Source organism: Gigantopelta aegis, chromosome 3 (genome assembly GCF_016097555.1).
Source record: "Gigantopelta aegis isolate Gae_Host chromosome 3, Gae_host_genome, whole genome shotgun sequence".
In the NCBI taxonomy this organism is placed as follows: Eukaryota; Metazoa; Mollusca; class Gastropoda; order Neomphalida; family Peltospiridae; genus Gigantopelta; species Gigantopelta aegis.
Genome location: NC_054701.1, coordinates 71,753,814 through 71,764,220, shown reverse-complemented (window position 1 = coordinate 71,764,220; position 10,407 = coordinate 71,753,814).

Below are 10,407 nucleotides of genomic sequence, written 5' to 3'. Positions count from 1 at the left end.
AGCTGTAATCGTCCACAAAAACCTGTAGTAGCGTTCATACTGCAGTGTGTGCAGTTGGGATTGTTAGTGACTTAAAACTGTCAACTATTTGACTAACCTGAGAAATCTGAGTAGGAGCCAGAGACGTGTTTCAGTTTGCTTAGAATATTTAAACTACTATAATGATGTCCTCATCTAAGTTATCACTGGAACCAACATCATCATGATCATCAGCCATTTCTCATTCCTGCATCATTTCCATTATTGCCATCATCATCATCATCATCATCATCATCCACGTGGCTTCTGAATGTGTCTTTTGAACCACAAGTCTATGGCTGGAGAAAGATCAAAGTCCTGAACTGATCGGCAATGCATGTGTAGTCTCATGAGATTGTTCAGGGTGTCATTGCTGAGCCTACTTCTCCAATAATCCTTCACCTGTGTTCACATTCTACAGATGTTGCAGGAAGCAATAATAGAAGATCCACCAGGCTAAAAATATTGGAGTATGCTGAACCAAACTCCCTGTTGATCTGAGACCATGTGTGTTGATCTGAGATCATGTCAGAATCTCCTTATGCCTGAAGTTGAAAATATATATACATATATTGTCATTGTTTGCTTTGTTGTAAAGTTTGTCAAACATTTCAAAACCAATGTTTTCTATTTCAGAGTTTTTGCCAGATTGTATGGAGGTTAAAATTACGTAGCCTAAAACTTGGAAATTAATGGATATAATTTTACATTTTAACTGCTAGATGATAGTAAGAGAACTGCTGTTTAATATTTTAATTTGTCAAAATGGGGTGTGTATGGTCTAGCATTATGGAGCGTTACATAGAGAATACTTAACGAGTTCCCGTGTGAGACCGTTTATATTACGAGTTTATTTTTAATCGTACGTCACGGGCGAAAGCGAGTGATGTATGATTAAAAACACACGAGTTGTAATATAAACCAGGGTTCCTGCAGACTTCCAAAAATCAAATTTCAAAACTTTTTCATGACTTTTCCATGACTTTTCGAAACATTTAATGACCTTTTCGCACACAAATCTGTAAAAATGTACAGACGTATGACACTGCCATGAGATAAAATCGAAATCTGGTAAAACTGAATATTCAACATGCTAAAAAGACAGGGTTTATACTCTTTAGAGAGGAAAACAAATCAAAGACTTTCAATGGTGAAAAAAGATGGTTTTCAGGGGCATAATGCATCACAAGAAGTAATTAAAACAGAAAGTAATTAAAGCAGACAAAAGAGAAAGTAAATATGTATATACAGTCACTGTTTATGGCAGGAGCAGACAAACAGGATCAACAACAAATACTGGTAATCCAATTACTGTTGGCAAGCTGATCACAGGGTAAGCCACTTGGAATAGCCAGGATTGGCAGTTGTCTAGAGACACCATGCTACATTTACACAGTCCTAAGCATGAAAAACTGTGTGTACAAAACTCCTGGGCTGGTAGCAAACCACTTAGTAAATATACTTAAACACAGTCATCAACTTGTTAAAATATTCTGGCCAGCATAAATACAGTCCTTCCCTTGTAGCAAATTAAGTATTTACAATCACTGTTTATGACAGGAGCAGACAAATAGGTAAAACACAAGGTGCATATCACTTGGCTACACTAGCCCGTATGGAATCTATGTAGGAAAGAAGCTCTTTCAGCTGACTTTCGTTAGCCTTTGCACCTTTCTGCCGTGTCTGCATGTTCGTCAGCAGTTTTTAGCAGTTGATGGATGTCTGCCTCTAGCCTTGTCTTCTTTCTCATCAAGGTGGCCAGTTCTTCATCTTCATATTTTCTCTTGTTTGATCTGTCCGCTTCTTCTGTCCTTTTCCTTTGCTCTTCCAGGTAAAGTCTGCACCTATTCCTGGCATTTGATGTTGAAGACAATAAGTTTTTTGTACAGCTTTACATTCTGGATGCCTCCAGAATGGCAAATGTGATCAAGAACTTCCCTCCTTGCTATAAGGGATAGGGCTCTCTGATTATCTGCTAAGGCCTCCTTGTTAACAGAAAAGCCCCTTTCCACAACAGCTTGTTCATGTTATAGCGACAAAAAAGCTTGACTACTGGCCAAAGCTGGCAGAATTCTTTCTTGTTGCCAAGAAGAGAAGCATACAGGGAGTCCAGGCGATAATTTTTACGTGAGAAGGATTCCAGACTGCTTGATGCATCGGATTTCAGTGTCTCATCTAAGAACAGTTTGTATTTCTTGAGGATCTTGTCGCAAGTACTGATGTCTAGCCTGCCTGCACTCACAAGGCAATTCAGACAGTTATGAAAGGCTGATACACAGCCAGCAGGATCCTTCAAAATGGCTTCAGGAGAGACTGTCACAGGTTAAGTTTCTTACCAAAGTTGTCACTGGTGATTTCATCAGAAGCTTGTTCACTATGTCCAACAGAAACCGTCTACAGTCCAATCTGAAGGACAACACATCCCATATCACGTAGTGCATAACATGTTGCAAAGCCAACATCAATTTTGGATCATCCATGTGATATTTTGACTGTCCTGGTTCAAAATCAACTAGCTGCTTTACATTCTGAATTTCATCTAGATATTTCTAGATATTTCGCTATGCGACAGGAAGTGATCGCTCGCACTTTGATAAGCATGATCGAAATATCTCGGCCGATGCGTAAATTTCAAAAACATTCCATAACTTTTCAGTTATAAAAAAAAAACAGAAGAAGTAAAGTTTGTTTTATTTAACGACGCCGCTAGAGCACATTGATTTTTAATCTTATCATCGGCTATTGGACGTCAAACATATGGTCATTCTGACACTGTTTTTTAGAGGAAACCCGCTGTCGCCACATAGGCTACTATTTTTTACGACAGGCAGCAAGGGATCTTTTATTTGCACTTCCCACAGGCAGGATAGCACAAACCATGGCCTTTGTTGAACCAGTTATGGATCACTGGTCGGTGCAAGTGGTTTACACCTACCCATTGAGCCTTGCGGAGCACTCACTCAGGGTTTGGAGTCGGTATCTGGATTAAAAATCCCATGCCTCGACTGGAATCCGAACCCAGTACCTACCAGCCTGTAGACCGATGGCCTGCCACGACGCCACCGAGGCTGGTCTTTTCAGTTATAACCAACATTTCAAAACTTTTCAAGGCCCTTGAAAAGTATTTTGCAAATTTCAAAACTTTTCCAGGTTTTTAATGACCGCGGGAACCCTGATAAACGGTATCACACGGGAAAGTGTGTAGTATTTTATTTATTACACCCAGAGCCGGATCGGGGGGTGGGGGTGGGGGGCCCACCCTGAATTTTGCGATAGTTATAATTTTATTATATATTAATTTTCATTTTTATATGATCCCCCTCCAAACCTCCCCCAAAGTTCCCTTAGCATTCCACCTCTTGTCACTGGGCCCCCTTAAATGGATTTTCTGGATCCGCACATCAATGAACAAAAATCGCACACAATGACTTCCAAAATAATTAATACGACGTGAAAATGCAGATTAAAGACCGAGACTTCGCTTACCAAATGACGTCATGTTGTGGCTACTTCATTTTGCTATTTGTCAATGAAATTTTGCATTCCTACGCCACACACCTATCAATATCTCTTCCACCGCAGTATAATAAAGGGGGGAGGGAGCCTCCAAGGATGTCTAATTTTGACAAAATAGCGTTACGTAATATTTGAATATTGTGAATAACAGTGGTCAAATTTCAAATTTTGGGGGACACGGCAAGTGTTGCCTAAGGTTTAATAACAAACATTAGGGCACTAAAGGGAAGATGGAGGGGCACCAAGGCAAACATTTCCTTCAAAAGAGGGGCACCAAGGCAACTTACTTTCTATCAAGTTTCTCAGACAAATATTATTTCACCTTATGACCTTGGACTCTAGCCTATGCAATTTGTTGGATACAGATGCCTTGATATGTGTGGTTGTCGTGCATTTGTACTGATTGGACAGTAGCTCGAATGTATTCTGGTCCTAGCTCGAGGTCACGGCAACACGCGATCTGCAATTCCACAGCTAATAACTATATCAACTGGCAAAACTAAGTTTAGTTGAAACACTCATATCTAAAGACGTTGGGCAGTTTCGCACAGTTGGCTGCTGCCGAGCTAAGCTCTTGTTGAATGTGTGTGTGTGTGTGTGTGTGTGTTTTTTTTTTTTTTATTCTCACTTGCCGGGGCATTTCGATGTTCAACAACAAAATACGTAACTGAATGGCAAGCGTGCGTGCGTGTGGCATTCGGTAAATATCGGGAGTTTAATTTAATTTTAATTTTGGTATAATCGGACATTAAATTTTCATTTGGGGTAATCGTCCTTTCATTTGAGTTGGAGTTAATTTATTTAAGTAGTTTTACCACTACTATTACCGTCGAGTCATTTCGTCTTATATTCAAATTAAAGTAATCAATCACCTAATTTTGAATTATTTGTGACTTGAAAACATAACAGATACCCACATCCTTGAGATGTTGATACTATCAATTACCAACATCACACGCGATTTGTGATGCCCGTTATCTAATTCCCAAATACTATTTTGTAAAAACGTATGCTTCAGACATACATATTTAATATATTTCATGAAGTCTCTGTATATCGACATCTCAAAAATACCCATTAAGAATGAAAATTCACATCGACTAATCTCATCATGTACGTCCTCCGCCATCTTGGATGCCAGTAACTACAGTTACCTGCACGCGGTTATGTCCTGCGACGGCTGCAAAGCCGTGATCTAACTAGGGTCTCACTACACAGATCACTCCCGGGTGAGAGTTCATATAGTTCCTAATTGTGACACATGTTATGGTTCACATATTCACTTCTAGGAAATGGTGAAGAATTAAAACAATATGTATGTTTAATGGTAAGCCTTCTGGCTGTATTTTGCCCATGTTATTTCGTAATATTGTGCATCAACCTTTTGGGACATGGGTATATAGCGCAAGTAACAGCCGGAGTGAATCGGTTAATGAATCACCTGTTCGGACCGGTACTATAGCCAGATGCTGTCATATAGCAAAAAACTGAGACGGAAATGTTCTCAATTTTGGAGTGAAAATAAATGCTTATATAATGTATGTTCGCAATGGTGTATGTTGTTAGTGCCAACGAGAACCCGTTCTATGGGCAATCTTCACTTGAAGTCGGGCAGTTTAACATGGGTTTCAATGGCAGATGACATCTGTGTAGTGAGACCTAGACGAATCTCTTGTAAAACTTAAAAGATGAGGTAACTACTACTTGTAAAGTCGGCTAAAATTTTCAGTGTAAAAATCTAAACTTATTGTGAAAGTATCATGAATATTTGCAACATGGTCAAGTTTTTCTAACATAAACAATCGGAAAGCATAGGGTTTTCTTTGCAAAATAAAGTTAACCAATTACAAAAAAACAACCCACAAAAAAAAAAAAAACCACACACACACAAAAAAAACCCATTAAACACAAGCACACATACGAGAGACAGAGAGAGAGAGAGAGAGAGAGAGAGAGAGAGAGAGAGAGAGAGAGAGAGAGAGAGAGAGAGAGAGAGAGAGAGAGCGAGCGAGCGAGCGAGAGAGCAGGGGCGTATGGTGTGACGGTTCGGACGAACTCCCAGCTGAGGCTACAATAGTTGAATGGGTTTATCGTGTAATATTTTGCTATTCATAATGGTGTCACGGTGTCCAGAGAAAATGTTGACAAAAGACTTGAAAAGAGTCCGCTAGGTTCATATTCGAATCTTCCTAGGTTGAGACCATGCCACGCCCCTGTGCACACACACACACACGCATGCACGCACGGACACACATATATATATACTCGAAAAAGAAACCAAAACTCACCAAGCTTCCCAACTGTTCCATACACTTATTGCAATAAGCATTTGACGTCAAAATCATTGATGACGTCAACAAAATCGGTCGTTGGCTAGGGGATCAGCAGCGCCGCCTAGATGACGTTTATCGAAAGGAAAAGAGTTACCTCCCTAACCCCTCGCCTTCGATTACTCAAAGACACGAGTATGTCTTTATTTGTTATATTGTAGATGCAGGCCGTGTGCATTGAGGTCGGGGGTCGAAACTGTTTTATCATTACTCTCAGAAAGTATAATTAGTTAACTAAAAATTTGGCTTTTTATTTATTTATTTATTTATTTATTTAGTAGTAGTAGTAATATTTGTAGTAGTAGTGGTGGTAGTGATAGTGGTAGTAGTAGTGGTAGTGGTAGTGGTAGTGGTAGTGGTAGTGGTAGTGGTAGTAGTAGTAGTAGTAGTAGTAGTAGTAGTAGTAGTAGTAGTAGTAGTAGTAGTAGTAGTAGTAGTACATCCAGGGAGGTACAAGGGGTGCAGAGGAGGGGGGGGGGGGCGGTGGCTTGCGGCTCTACCCCACCCCAATAACTGCATCAAAAATATTATTGGTAATAAATCCCAAGAACTCGGTCCCAGAAATGGATGCAATCTATGCTTCTAAGGTTGGATTTCCATAGACGTTCACTTTTCACGTGTCATGATTCACTTTTCACCATTATCGCGTGAACAGAACAAACAAGTCATTTTCAAAGTGCAGGCCCCATAGGCGTTCACGTGTCACCTTACACCTTCATGTCATGGGTCACGCGCGAATAAAGGTTTTTGTTTTGTTTTGTATGGTGTATAGTAAAGTTCAAAGTTTGTTTAACGACACCACTAGAGCACATTGATATATTAATCATCGGCTATTGGATGTCAAACATTTGGTAATTCTGACTCGTAGTCATCAGAGAAAACCCGCTACATCTTTCCTAATGCAACAAGGGATCTTTTATATGCACTTTCCCACAGACAGGATAGCACATGCCACGGCCTTTGATATACCAGTCATGGTGCACTGGCTGGAACGAGAAATAACCCAATGGGCCCACCAACGGGGGTCGATCCCACACCGACCTCGCGCTTTACCAGTGGGATACGTCCCGCTCCACCTTCGAAGATGGAAGACAAGTCATGGTGGAGTGCCCATTGTATTCTGATTTTAGGGACGAGTTTTATAAAGCATTTTTTTATTTCAATTGTAGTGCATTTCAGTAATATGTCTGCTGATGATAAATTTATTTTTTACTAACTGCTGAAGGCTTAATACTAATAGCTAATTATGTCGCAAAATATTGCTACAATTATAGTCCTTTGTAATTTAATCATCCCAGTACTTCAAAGGTGACGATGTAGTATATATATATATATATATATATATATATATATATATATATATATATATATATATAATTATATATATCTATATATGTATGTATGTATGTATGTATGTATGGTCCTCCTCCATCCCCCACCCCCCCCCAAAAAAACAACCCCCCCCCAAAAAAAACAAAAAAAACACCACACACAACAAAAACCTCCCCACAAAATCCAAACCCCCTAATAAGCCCAACCAAAAACAACAACAAACAAAAAACAAACAAAGATAACCTCACTGAACATAGATAATTAAAAAAGTATAGGGACATCAATATTAGACAAAAGGGAGGGATTTAGCTCAGTCAGTTGAGTGCTCGCTTGAGGTGACTGCGTCGCAGGATCGAACCACCTCAGTCGATCCATTCAACTGATTGCTTTTTTTCTCGTTCCAACTGGTCAAAGGTCGTGGTATGTGCTTTCCTGTCTGTGGGAAAGTACATATAAAAGATCCTATGCGGCATTAGGAAACATGTAGCAGGTTCCTTTGATGACTATGTGTCAGGATTACCAAATTGATTAATTAATCATCGGCTATTGGATGTCAAACATTTGGTAATTCTGGCACGAAGTCATCAGAAGAAACCCGCTACATTTTTCCTAATGCAGCAAGGGATCTTTTATACGCAAAATCCCACAAACAGGATAACATACCACGGCCTTTGATACACCAGTCGTGGTGCACTGGCTGGAACGAGAAATAGCCCAATGGGTCCACTGACAGGGATCGAACCCAGATCGACCGCGCACCACGTGAATGCTTTACCACTGGGCTACGTCCCGCTTCTGACGCTCTCGGAATCCGTCGCATATGCAGTAAACCTGAATGGGAAAGACCTTTTAGAATTTACAGAATATTTGGTAAATTGTGGATACAAAAAGAAAACAGTTGTAGCTATGTTCACAAAAGCTCAACGCCGCTCTAGAGGTGAATTCTTGCAGTACATAGATTAGTCCCAGTCAACGAAAGACATTGTACCTTGGGTAACTACTTAGGATCCTAGGCAACGCAATTCTCGTCGGATTTCTAAAGTCACTAGCATTCTTCAAACCAGTGAAAGAATGGTTAAGACCTATGTGGCCTCACCCAGCATCGTTGCTGAAAGAAACAAGCATTATGAGAGTACTGCTAAAGCAATACATGTCCCCTACCCCTTTTGTATCTCCTATATTCAAGGGCCATACCTCTGCGAAAAGTGGGTTAATAACCATTAACGTTAAAGTTGATCTGTAACAGTACGTGACAAAGCTATATAGAATATTTCATCTCAATATCTTCAGGCATTGCAAAACAAAAGTCCGGAAAACAAATTTTCATGGGGCCATAACTCGTCAAAAATCAGTAAATTGCCATGAAAGTCCAACTTGATCTGTAACAGTACATGATAAAGCTATACACAGCTCAATATTGCAAAGCCTTCTAAAAAGGGGTTCGGAAAACTAATTTTCACATCTCCTAAGTTGAAGGGCCAAATCTCCATTAAAAATGGGTAAATCACCATAAAAGTCAAACTTGATCTGTAACAGTATATGATAAAGCTATGCACCAAATTTCAAGGCATTCTATTAAAAAAAATGCAGAAACTTATATGTGAGATGGACGGACAAACAGACAGAAGGACGTATATGAAATCTATAGTCCCCTCCGATTGAACCGGTAGGGGACGAAAACTGCTACTTTGGCAAACCTCTTAAAATACAATCATCTCCGTCAGATTTATGATAAACCCCAGGCTTGGGGTTGCAGCCATTGTGGACGTCCTATGTGCAATACTATAGATTCGATCACAAGTAAAACCAATAAAAAATTTAAAATAAAAAATGTCCTCAACTGTATTTCAGCGTTTGTGATATACTGTCTCACATGAATACGTTGGACAGACCATTCAAACATTCAGTAAGAGACTCACTGGTCACAGGTATATAGCATTAAAAAAGAAAAAAAGCTCCCCATGTGACCCCTCACAATTTTTTTTCTATTACAGCAAGTTAACGTGGAACAAGCTAAAGCCCCGGTCACACTGTTAAGGATCGTCTGGCCGGATCCACGACGGATGAAAACCTCACGGATGCACCACGGTTTAACTGCGATTTTCGACGGATAAACCAAGGATTATTAAGGATTGGGCTTAGTTGACAACGGGTTGCGCTACGGATCGCTACGGAATCGCCAAAAATCGGTACAATTTAGTACAGACCACAACGGATTGTTACGAATGATGCCGCATCGTATCCGTGGCTAACCCGGCGTCCTTATCCTTGATAGTGTGACCGGGGCTTAAGTTAGACCTTGCGGAATCCATTTGGATACACAAACTGAACACTGTTCACCCATGTGTCTTCAATGAGTACAGCCCTGGTGGTTTTAATACGTAATACCTTTTGTATACCCAGTGTTAATAACTTTAATTGTTGCCTTATCAGTCAGATTTTACTCCCTTCCATTATTGCTTTTAACTTCCACGCTAGTTGTTTCTATTGTATGCCTTACTGGCTTACTTGCCAGCCATTTTGTTTCATTTCTTCTCCTGAAGATGTAGGGTTTTTTCTGACGAAACGACGATTATTTTTATATACTTTTAACTTAGGTGGTTTTAGTGGAAATAATTATTTTAAATGTTTATATTATATGAATATTTGCCACTTACAGAAAACATTTTAGGCCCATAGGTCAACTATTACTAAAATAGCTATAGATTCAAAATTGTGAATAACAAATGCGACTCTAAACATTAAGTGCCTCCCAAAAACGACAACCCTACTGAATTTGGAATTGGACTGTAATTGTAATATTTCACACTCATTACTATATGAATATTTGCCACATTCAGTGAAAATTGTAGACCCATTGGTCAAAATTATTTTAATATTGTTAAAATAGCAACAGGAAGGAAATGTTTTATTTAACGACGCACTCAACACATTTTATTTACGGTTATATGGCGTCAGACATGGTTAAGGACCACACAGACATTGAGAGAGGAAACCCGCTGTCGCCACTTCATAGGCTACTCTGTTTTGATTAGCAGCAAGGGTTCTTTTATATGCACCAACCTACAGACATGATAGCACATACCACGGCCTTTGATATACCAGTTGTGGTGCACTAGCTGGAACGAGAAATAGCCCAATGGGCCCGCCGACAGGGATCGATCCCAAACCGACCCCGCATCAAGCGAGCGCTTTACCACTGGGTTACATC